Source organism: Amblyraja radiata, chromosome 11 (genome assembly GCF_010909765.2).
Source record: "Amblyraja radiata isolate CabotCenter1 chromosome 11, sAmbRad1.1.pri, whole genome shotgun sequence".
Lineage (NCBI taxonomy): Eukaryota > Metazoa > Chordata > Chondrichthyes > Rajiformes > Rajidae > Amblyraja > Amblyraja radiata.
Genome location: NC_045966.1, coordinates 5,828,635 through 5,839,256, shown reverse-complemented (window position 1 = coordinate 5,839,256; position 10,622 = coordinate 5,828,635).

The window sequence follows — 10,622 nt, the reverse complement described above, 5'->3', positions numbered from 1 at the left end:
CTGATCATCCAACTCAGTATCCCATCCCTGCCTTCTCTCCATACCCCCTGATCCCTTTAGCCACAAGGGCCACATCTAACTCCCTCTTAAATATAGCCAATGAACTGTGGCCTCAACTACCTTCTGTGGCAGAGAATTCCACAGATTCACCACTCTCTGTGTAAAAAATGATTTTCTCATCTCGGTCCTAAAAGACTTCCCTCTTATCCTTAAACTGTGACCCCTAGTTCTGGACTTCCCCAACATCGGGAATAATCTTCCTGCATCTAGCCTGTCCAACCCCTTAAGAATTTTGTAAGTTTCTATAAGATCCCCCCTCAATCTTCTAAATTCTAGCGAGTACAAGCCGAGTCTATCCAGTCTTTCCTCATATGGGCACGATTGGTATAGTCCAGATAATTGGACTGACGTCTACTATAAACCCACTGACTCCCAGTTATCTGAACTATACCTCCACCCAACCTGCCCCAATTGCTTGCTAGTGTTCGCCACAACCCTCCCCCCACCCGTCTACTTTCAGTCTAGATGGAGGGTCCTGACCCAACAGCGTTAATTGTCCATTTTCCTCCATAGATGCCGTTCGAGACGCTGAGTTCCTCCAGCAGTTTTTGTTGTTTCGGATTCCAGCATCCGCACTCTCTTGTGTGGCCAAGGTTCCTGAGCAAGGGGCAGGTCTATTCGAAGATTTGTGCAAAGATAAGCAATGTTTCTCTCCAGAACTCCCGGCTAAACAAAAATCAGAATGATCTACCTCAGGTGGAGTTGGTGAATTGAACAAATGCCTAACAAGATGGATGGGTTGCCTGCTAGTTCATTTATTGTCACATATACCAGTTAGGGTACAGTGATATTTGAGTTACCATACAAGCAGAAAAAGAAAGCAAAACTCAATAAGTTTAACATAAACATCCACCACAGTGGAATCCCCATTCCTCACTGTGATGGAAGGCAATAAAGTTCAGTCATCTTCCTCCTTTGTTCACCCATGGTGGTCGGGGCCTTGAACCCACAGCACTGCCTCTGCCGACGGCCCGATGTTAAAGCCCTCGCGTCGGGATGATGGAGACTCCAGCGTCGGGATGGAACGGAAACACTCTGCGGAATGGAGATCCCGAGTTGATCGCGAGACCACGGCTTCACTGTGTTAAAGTCCACAGGCCCCGCGGTCGGAGCACTTCCACAGCGATCCTCGGCAAAGGATTGCAGCTCCGCGATGGTAAGTCCACGCCACGCTTGCGGCTTGGAGCTCCAGGCCGCGTCTCCAGGAAAGGCCGCACCAATCCAGTTGTTAGGGGACGGAAAAAGATCACATCCCCGTCAAGGTAAGTGACTGAAAACAGTTTCCCCCCATCCCCCCCCCCCCCCCATAAAACCATACCGGTAAACATTAAAACATACATTTTAGACTCACTAAAAATAACAAAAAAAGTCAAAATAACACACTGGCTGCTGGCAAGGCTGCCATCTCGGCACCACCCGATGACCCGATGCTAAGCCAACAAGTTACAGAGGTGTATAAAACCATGAGGGGATTAGATAGGGTAGATGCACAGGGTTATTTACCCAGAGTAGGGGAGTCAAGAACCAGAGGACATGGGCCTGAGATGAGAGGGTAAAGATTAAATAGGAAACCGAGGGCGGCTTTTTCACACAGTGGGTGCTGCATATAAGTATTGAGCTGTCAGAGGAGATAGTTGAGGCAGGAACTATAACATTTAATAGATATTTGGATAGGTATATGCATAGGAAAGGTTTAGAAGGATATGATCCAATTGTGGGTAAATGGGGCATCTTGGTCGGCATGGACAAGATGGGCCGAATGGCCAGTTTCCGTGCTTTCCCCCACCCTCTATGATTCTAGGTTGTTTAGCCCTGGAGATATTGAGCACCTTGAATGTTGGTGGAGCCTCACACATGATACAATACAATGATACAAGTTATTTGTTGTCATCTGAACCTCATTGCAAACAGATGTAATGCAGATGCAACATTTTCCTTGTGCAACTTGAGGATGGTAGATAATTAAGTGCATCACTTCCTACTGAATGCGGTCTCTGCTAAATATTGTAATTATGATAACTTGGTGGGTGCCCATTGATATTTCTACCCAGTAGTGACTGATTATTAGTTTTAGTTTTGGGCATACAACATGAAGGTAGGCCCTATGTCCCACCAAGTCCACGCTGGCCATTGAACGCTCACTCACATTAGTTTTATGATTCCACTTTCTCATCCTACACACCAGGGGCAATTTACAGAGGGCCAGTTCACCTGCAGACACACACGTCTTTGAGATGCGAGAGGAAACCAGAGCACCCGGAGGAAACCCTCGCGGTCACAGGGAGAACGTGCAACTAGCAGTGGGGGCAACTCAACAACAGTAATATATTTGACTGTAAAATATAAAAGTAAAAAAAACAAAAAAAACAGCGTTTTCTCCCCACGAGTAGTAGCACTACTCAATAACCAAAAATCTGTAGCCTCCTTTTGCTGTTTTTTTTTTTTAATTCACATGTTTAATCAATAATGTTTTATTATTAATGTTTTATATGTCATTCCTAACTGTCACTGTATGTCATGTTGTCCCTTGTGGGCGGAGCACCAAGGCAAATTCCTTGTATGTGAATGCTTGGCCAATAAACTTATTCAGTCATTCGTTGAATAGTAGACTCTGTTTTGTTTGAGATGATCATTGTCGGGGATTTAATTGATCTAAATATTACCTGCCAAAGCTGGATGCTGTCTGAATCCCGCTACATGCAGACTATAGACAACAGGTGCAGGAGCAGGCCATTTGGCCCTTCGAGCCAGCACCGCCATTCGATGTGATCATGGCTGATCATCCACAATCAGTACCCGTTCCTGCCTTCTCCCCATATCCCGATTCATTATCTAAATTCAATATCTAAAGAGTCAAAGGTTATTTCACCTGTTGAAGGGAACTAAATGTTATTCCCTTATCACGTATCTGTTCACTGTGAATGGTTCGATTGTAATCATGTATTGTCTTTTTGCTGACTAGTTCATAAATTCAATAGGTCATAAGTGATAGGAACAGAATAAGGCCATTCGGTCCATCAAGTCTACTTCGCCATTCAGTCATGGCAGATCTATCTCTCCCTTCAAACCTCATTCTCCTGCCTTCTCCCCGTAACCCCTGACACCCGTATTAATCAAGAATCTATCTATCTCTGCCTTTACAATATTTACTGACTTGGCCTCCACAGACTTCTGTGGCAAAGAATTCCACAGATTCACCACCCTCTGACTAAAGAAATTCCTCATCTCCTTCCTAAAAGGACATCCTTTAATTCTGAGGCTATGACCTAGAATTTCCCACTAGGGGAAACAGGATAACACGCAATAAAAGCTTTTCACAGTACCTCGGTGACAATACACTAAACTGAAACTTTCAAAGTAATGCTCCCTGTTTCAGCCATGATCACATTGAATGGCGGTGCTGGCTCGAAGGGCCGAATGGCCTACTCCTGCACCTATTGTCTATTGTATTAATGAAATAAATTGTGAAATAAATAATGAAATAAATATCAATGACACAACCAAAATTATCCACCATTCTAAAAATTGGAGTCAAAATGCCCTATGAAACAAATTACATCATAACACGCACCAGTTTTATTTCTCTCAATACTAACAAGCAGCAGATTTTAAATTAAAACATGTGTAGGAAGGAACCGCAGATGCTGGTTTATACCCTAGATACAAAATGCTGGAGTAATTCAGCGGGACAGGCAGTATCTCTGGACAGAAGGAATGGGTGACGTTTTGGGTCGAGACCCTTCTTCAGACTAGAGTCAGGGGAAAGGGAAACTAGAGATATCGACGGTGAAGTAGGGAGATATAGAACAAAAGAATGCAAGACATGCAGAAAACGATGATAAAGGAAAGAGGCCCATTGTCAGCTGTTTGCTAGGTGAGAACAAGAAGCTGGTGAGACTTGGGTGGGGAGAGGGATGAAGAGAGAGGAAATGCAGTGGTTATTTGAAGTTAGAGAAATCAATTTATCATAACACTGGGTTGTAAGTTATCCAAGCAAAATATGAGAGGGATACTGTTCTTCCAAATTAAAACATTATTGTTTTACATAGATTCTATCACAAAATAGAAAAAGGCATTGAATATAATCTTTGAACTATAAGCACACGGATTGGAAAACAGTTATCATCTTAAACAAGTTTCAAAGGTCACATAATACTACAGTAGGAAGCAAGACACTTACCAGACACTTAACTAAACAGCAAGTTGGTGGAGTTTAAGATGATGTTTTACCGGCAACTCCAAGCCTGCAGTTCCCAGCCAGGCAAGTTCAAAACTTTAACTACTTCATGAAGGGCTCACACAAGAAAATGAGTCGACGGGAAAGGAGGCTATCAGCACTGGGTAATTACAACTAGGCGTGTTGCGTGAATTTAGACTTCTAACCTGTCGGTGCGCAGTGACACCATTGGTAGGAAATCAATATGTAGAAACAGGAATATTACGACTCAGCCTTAATGCTAGAGCCAAGTTCTGGGCTGCGTCCACAATTCACTGCAATTAAGTAGTTAAGAGAAAAGACCCACAAAATACAGTTAATGGCTTTCTTCGAATACAAAATTTACCTCAAATTCTTTGATGATCCCCTCAACAAAGGAAACTAGCAAGGTTTTTTATTTTTCATTTGTAATTCTCCTTTAAATGATTATTTTAAAGATGAATGCCAATTCAAGATTGTGTGAATTATGTATTCATGCGTTTGGAAAATCTTCCAAAAATCAGTACTCATTCTTTAGCACACGTTGATCGGCAGTGCAAGATCCTTTGCTCATGGTCTAATTAGCAGATGGCAATTAAATAACATCCCCCCAACCCCCCACCCCACCAATAAAAGCAGGACTGACAAGCTTGAAAGCCATTAACTGTATTTTGTGGGTATTTTCTCTTAACTACTTAATTGCATTGTGGACACAGCCCAGACCATCACACAAACCAACCTCCCTTCCATTGAAGGTACACAAAAATGCTGGAGAAACTCAGCGGGTGCAGCAGCATCTATGGAGCGAAGGAAATAGGCGACGTTTCGGGCCGAAACCCTTCTTCAGACTGATGGGGGGTGGGGGGGAGAAGGAAGGAAAAAGGGAGGAGGAGGAGCCCGAGGACAGGGGGATGGGAGAAGACAGCTCGAGGGTTAAGGAAGGTGAGGAGACAGCAAGGGCTAGCAAAATTGGGAGAATTCAACATTCATGCCATCTGGACGCAAGCAACCCAGGCGGAATATGAGGTGCTGTTCCTCCAATTTCCGGTGTTGCTCACTCTGGCAATGGAGGAGACCCAGGACAGAGAGGTCGGATTGGGAATGGGAGGGGGAGTTGAAGTGCTGAGCCACCGGGAGTTCAGGTAGGTTATTGCGGACTGAGCGGAGGTGTTCGGCGAAACAATCGCCCAACCTCCGCTTAATCTCCCCGATGTAAATCAGCTGACATCTAGAGCAGCGGATGCAGTAGATGAGGTTGGAGGAGATACAGGTGAACCTTTGTCGCACCTGGAACGACTGCTTGGATCCTTAAATGGAGTCGAGGGGGCCGGTGTTGCAGGTGTTGAAGGGACAGGTGTTGCATTTCTTGCGGTTGCAACGGAAAGTGCCTTCCATTGACTCCATTTATACGTCTAGGCCAGCAGCCACTCCCTCTTCTCTTCTCTCCCATCGGAAAAAAGGTATAGAAGTGTGAAATCACACACCTCCAGATTCAGGGACCGTTTCTTCCCTGCTGTTATCAGCTCAATCAACAAGCGAGCAGTGCTGAACTACTGCCTCATCGGGGACACTCGGACTATCTTTGATCGGACTTTACTAGCTTTACCTTGCACTAAACGTTATTCCCTTATCATGTATTGATACACTGTAAATGGCTCGATTGTAACCGTGTCTGGTTAGTATGCAACATCAATTTTCCACTGTTCCTGTGGCAAGTGACAATAAACGAAACTGGAAAAAAAAAACTGAACTGAACTAAAGGGCAAGCCAATTAGTTTAAATTAATATATAGATTTTTAAAATTAGACTTATATACTTCTATTTATCTTTCTTATTGAAGAAATGTGTAAGCTCAATTAAACATTGTAGTTGAAAGGCAGGGCATCACAGGAGTTCTAGTCATGTTCTGTTGCAAATCTTTGTCCATATCAATGTATACTTTTGCAATTTCCCTCCACTGAAATGCAACACCTTGATTTGTTACATCGGACTCATCAAAATGAACAATTCTGACTCCAGTGGCATTAATTTTTTTGTAAAGATTAATTTAAACTTTAGTTTTACATTTCATATGCAGGAGCTGTTGTGCCGTCTCAACATTTGTGCAACAGCATGAATACTATCCCAAATAAAACCTGCTGGCATTGCTACCTCATTCACGAGAAGGGGATTTGAGTAGAAGAAATGCATCAGTCTGATCACATAGAACCCTGCTGAGGATGCAAATGGAACGTGCGCAAAGGTTTGGTTTCCACACCCGAGGAAAGATACATTTGTAAAAGAGGCAGTACAGTAATTGTTCATCAGGTTGATTCTTAAGTGGGCGAGGAGACATTTTTCTCCCCTCTCCCGTTGGGCAGCATCTACAGAAGCTTTCAAGTGAATACCATCAAATTCAAAAACAGCTTCTTCCCTGCTGTTAAAAGATTCTTGAATGGGAGTCTCAAACGCCATGTATTTTTATCCCCATCTTCCAATCAACCACATTACTGCCCTTGCACTTTAAAAAAAAAAAATCTGTTTTTTCTTGGGAACTATATTACCCAGTATCCAATAGCACCAATTAACAGTATTGTTGTGTGTGCATGTAGACAAAAATGCTGGAGAAACTCAGCGGGTGAGGCAGCATCTATGGAATGAAGGAAATGGCAACGTTTCGGGACAAAATCCTTCTTCAGACTGATGTAAGTGAGGGTGCGGGGGGGGGGGGGGGGGGGGGGCGGGAAGAAGCAAATTTTTGCGGCGATGTTCGACGGTCCCGGTGAGGTTCGGCGATCATGTTCCCCGCCTGCCTGATGAGTTTTGTGCCATAGAAGTTGACATGATGCAGGGGAACCTTGCATCATGTCATTTGGCACCCTGTCCGTCACTCCGATTAATCCCTTCCTTCACAACCTCGTGCACAGAACTGTATCACTTCATGTCACTGTAGCCCGACACTGACGAGTCGGGCTACAGGAGTCTGGTGAACGACATTCTTGCCTATGGTGAGGTGAACGACCTAAGCTTCAACACAGACAAGACAAGAGAAATAATAATGGACTTCAGAAAAAATCCACCCCCCCTGCAGCACCTCATCATCAAGGGGACTGTGGTGGAGAGGGCTGACAGTTACAGATACATGGGACTACAAGTAACATCAGATCTGAACTGGACTTTGAACACTGCAGCCACAGTGAAAAAAGCCCAGCAGAGACTGTACTTCATCAGGCTGCTCAGAAAAGCTGGTCTGCACTGTCGCCCTCTCACCCAGATCTACAAAGGACTGGTAGAGAGCATCCTCACCACAGGCATCACGGTGTGGTATGGAAACACCACACAGACATAGAGGAAGGCTCTGCAAAGAGTCATAAAGACTGCAGAGAGGATCATCAGAACTGAACTCCCCTCCATGGACACAATCTACACACAGCGCTGTCAAAAAAGAGCAGAGAGAATCATCACACACTACATCCAGCTCACTCCCTGCTCAAACACAAAAACTGCACATACAACCTCAGGCACAGACGAGCGGACAGTATCGCCACAAATAGAACACGTTTTTTTAAGAGCTTCTTCCCTGCAACAGTGAGACTCTTGGCCAAAACAAAACAAAATGAACTGATGTCCTGATATAGGGTTTGTGCAAGTTACAATGCTCTCACTTTCCCCTTTGTATAGGGTTTTAGGCATTTTCTTTTTTTTATTTCTGGAGTGGTATGTGTTTTTTTTATGGATTATGTGTCTTCTGTGTGTCTTTTTAATTTATTTTAATTTTTAAATTTTAATTTTTAACTTGACTTGACTTGACTCTCTGAATAGCCGCACAAGAGTTCCTATGTGTGTAAGCACAAATGGCAAATAAAGTTTTTGACCTTGACCTTTGACCTTCATTTACACCGGGCCAGACTGCACAAAACCCAGCCGGCTTCTTCCATTTATTCCACGCATGATTCCATTGTTGCATTCAACCATGATCATATTGAATGGCGGTGCAGGCTCGAAGGCTCAATTTGAGTATAATAATAATAATGGATGGGATTTATATAGCGCCTTTCTAATACTCAAGGCGCTTTACATCGCATTATTCATTCACTCCTCAGTCACACTCGGTGGTGGTAAGCTACTTCTGTAGCCACAGCTGCCCTGGGGCAGACTGACGGAAGCGTGGCTGCCAATCTGCGCCTACGGCCCCTCCGACCACCACCAATCACTCACACACATTCACACACAGGCAAAGGTGGGTGAAGTGTCTTGCCAAGGACACAACGACAGTATAGGAGCAGGGAGGTTCTACTGCAGTTGTACAGGGTATTTGTGAGACCACACCTGGAGTATTGCGTACAGTTTTGGTCTCCTAATCGGAGGAAAGACATTCTTGCCATAGAGGGAGTACAGAGAAGGTTCACCAGACTGATTCCTGGGATGGCAGGACTTTCATATGAAGAAAGACTGGATACTCGGCTTGTACTCGCTAGAATTTAGAAGATTGAGGGGGGATCTTATAGAAATGTAGCCCTGTGTAACTTCATATTAGTTTTTCTTATTAAGAGATTTATATAGGTTTTGCTGTGAATATGTGTTCTGCATTTTGATTTGTTGTTAATGAGTTAGATCATTTTTCCTGTGTGGTGATTGGTTTGGGGGCGGGAGCTGGGAATTGTGGGTTATTCGAAGTCCAGGAGAGAGAGAGAAGAAGTCCAGAAGAAGCCTAGGCTAACTGCTACCCCTTCAGCTCGGAGGGGTGGATTAAAGACTGTCGCATGTGTGGACTTTGTGATTACGAGGAGAGTGAGAGCAGCGGTTAGCTGAGCCCTGGAGACAACGAGGGAGAAGGAAGATTTCTGCCACATGGGGTCCTCTCTGGTCAGCCAACTCCCCGCCATCTTGTGAGCTTCTGCACTGTGCACTTGTCGGCTTCCACTGTATTTGGCCGCGACGCTCTCCAGCTTCGACCAGGCCTGCAACGTGGGGTTATTCTTGTTTTGTTTTTAATGTTGCCGGCTTGTGTGAGTGAGTGTGTGGGCCCACATAGTAATTAGTACTTAAAGGTACTATAAAAGATTGATTTATTGAGTGTTGTTTTTTTTTGAATATCTGTGTGAGAAACACCAGTAAAACACCATATTTTTGGTTATTGATATTTTATTTTGTATTTCCCTGACCAACATATCATTTATTTTAATTAATAGAATAAATGTGAAGGTAATTCATTGGAACATAGTTGTCAGTTGATTTATTTTAACTGTTTCTACAGTAGGGTATACCATTTAATATTGAAATTAAAGGTGCCCTATTGTCCAAATTAAGAGAGTGCATAAATACTTAAATTAAGGGTTAACTAACACCTATAAGGGAATTAAAGTTTACGAACCTGGGGCGCAGCTCATGTAGAGGGCAAAGAAGCGCTACAGAAACTTACAAAATTCTTAAGGGGTTGGACAGGCTAGATGCAGGAAGATTGTTCCTGATGTTGGGGAAGTCCAGGACAAGGGATCACAGTTTAAGGATAAAGGGGAAATCCTTTAGGACCGAGATGAGAAAAACATTTTTCACACAGAGAGTGGTGAATCTGTGGAATTCTCTGCCACAGAAGGTAGTTGAGGCCAGTTCATTGGCTATATTTAAGAGGGAGTTAGATGTGGCCCTTGTGGCTAAAGGGATCAGGGGGTATGGAGAGAAGGCAGGTACAGGATACTGAGTTGGATGATCAGCCATGATCATATTGAATGGCGGTGCAGGCTCAAAGGGCCGAATGTCCTACTCCTGCACCTATTGTCTATGTTTCTATGTTAACCTTTGTACCCTGTTAATTGAATATTACCTTCTCAAAAGGCACTCATGTCTTGCATCAGGCTAATCATGAGCAATAATTAACATGTTAACAATCATTTAAACACATTGATATTTAAGAAAAACTGCCCAGTGGGTTAACCATAAGGATAAATCCAATTTATTTAACATTCCTCAGAGACAGGATAACCAGGTCACCAAAATATTTGTTATTCGATCATTTCACGAGCATCACACATTTCTCTTTCATGATACAGGGTACGAATATATTTAGCACTGAAATAATACGTTAATGTAACAGTCTGAGCAGCTTTGTTAACAGACATGCCTTTCTTGCATTGAAAGTCGATAGTAGAAGTTTATGCAAGTATTTCAAGGTATGCAACCGATAAGTAATGTAAACCCACACGCAGGTAGAAATTCCAAACATTGCCACACTAAGTGATTTCAGTCTATTGCACAAGTTTAAAAATATGTTTAAAATTTATCATTGCATTGCATTTTTTTTGCCCCATCACCAATCAGTCCAATAACTGGATTATCAGACTTGCTTCCTAGACCCACCTCGCCTGAGCCAGCTACCTTCAGTGAAAAC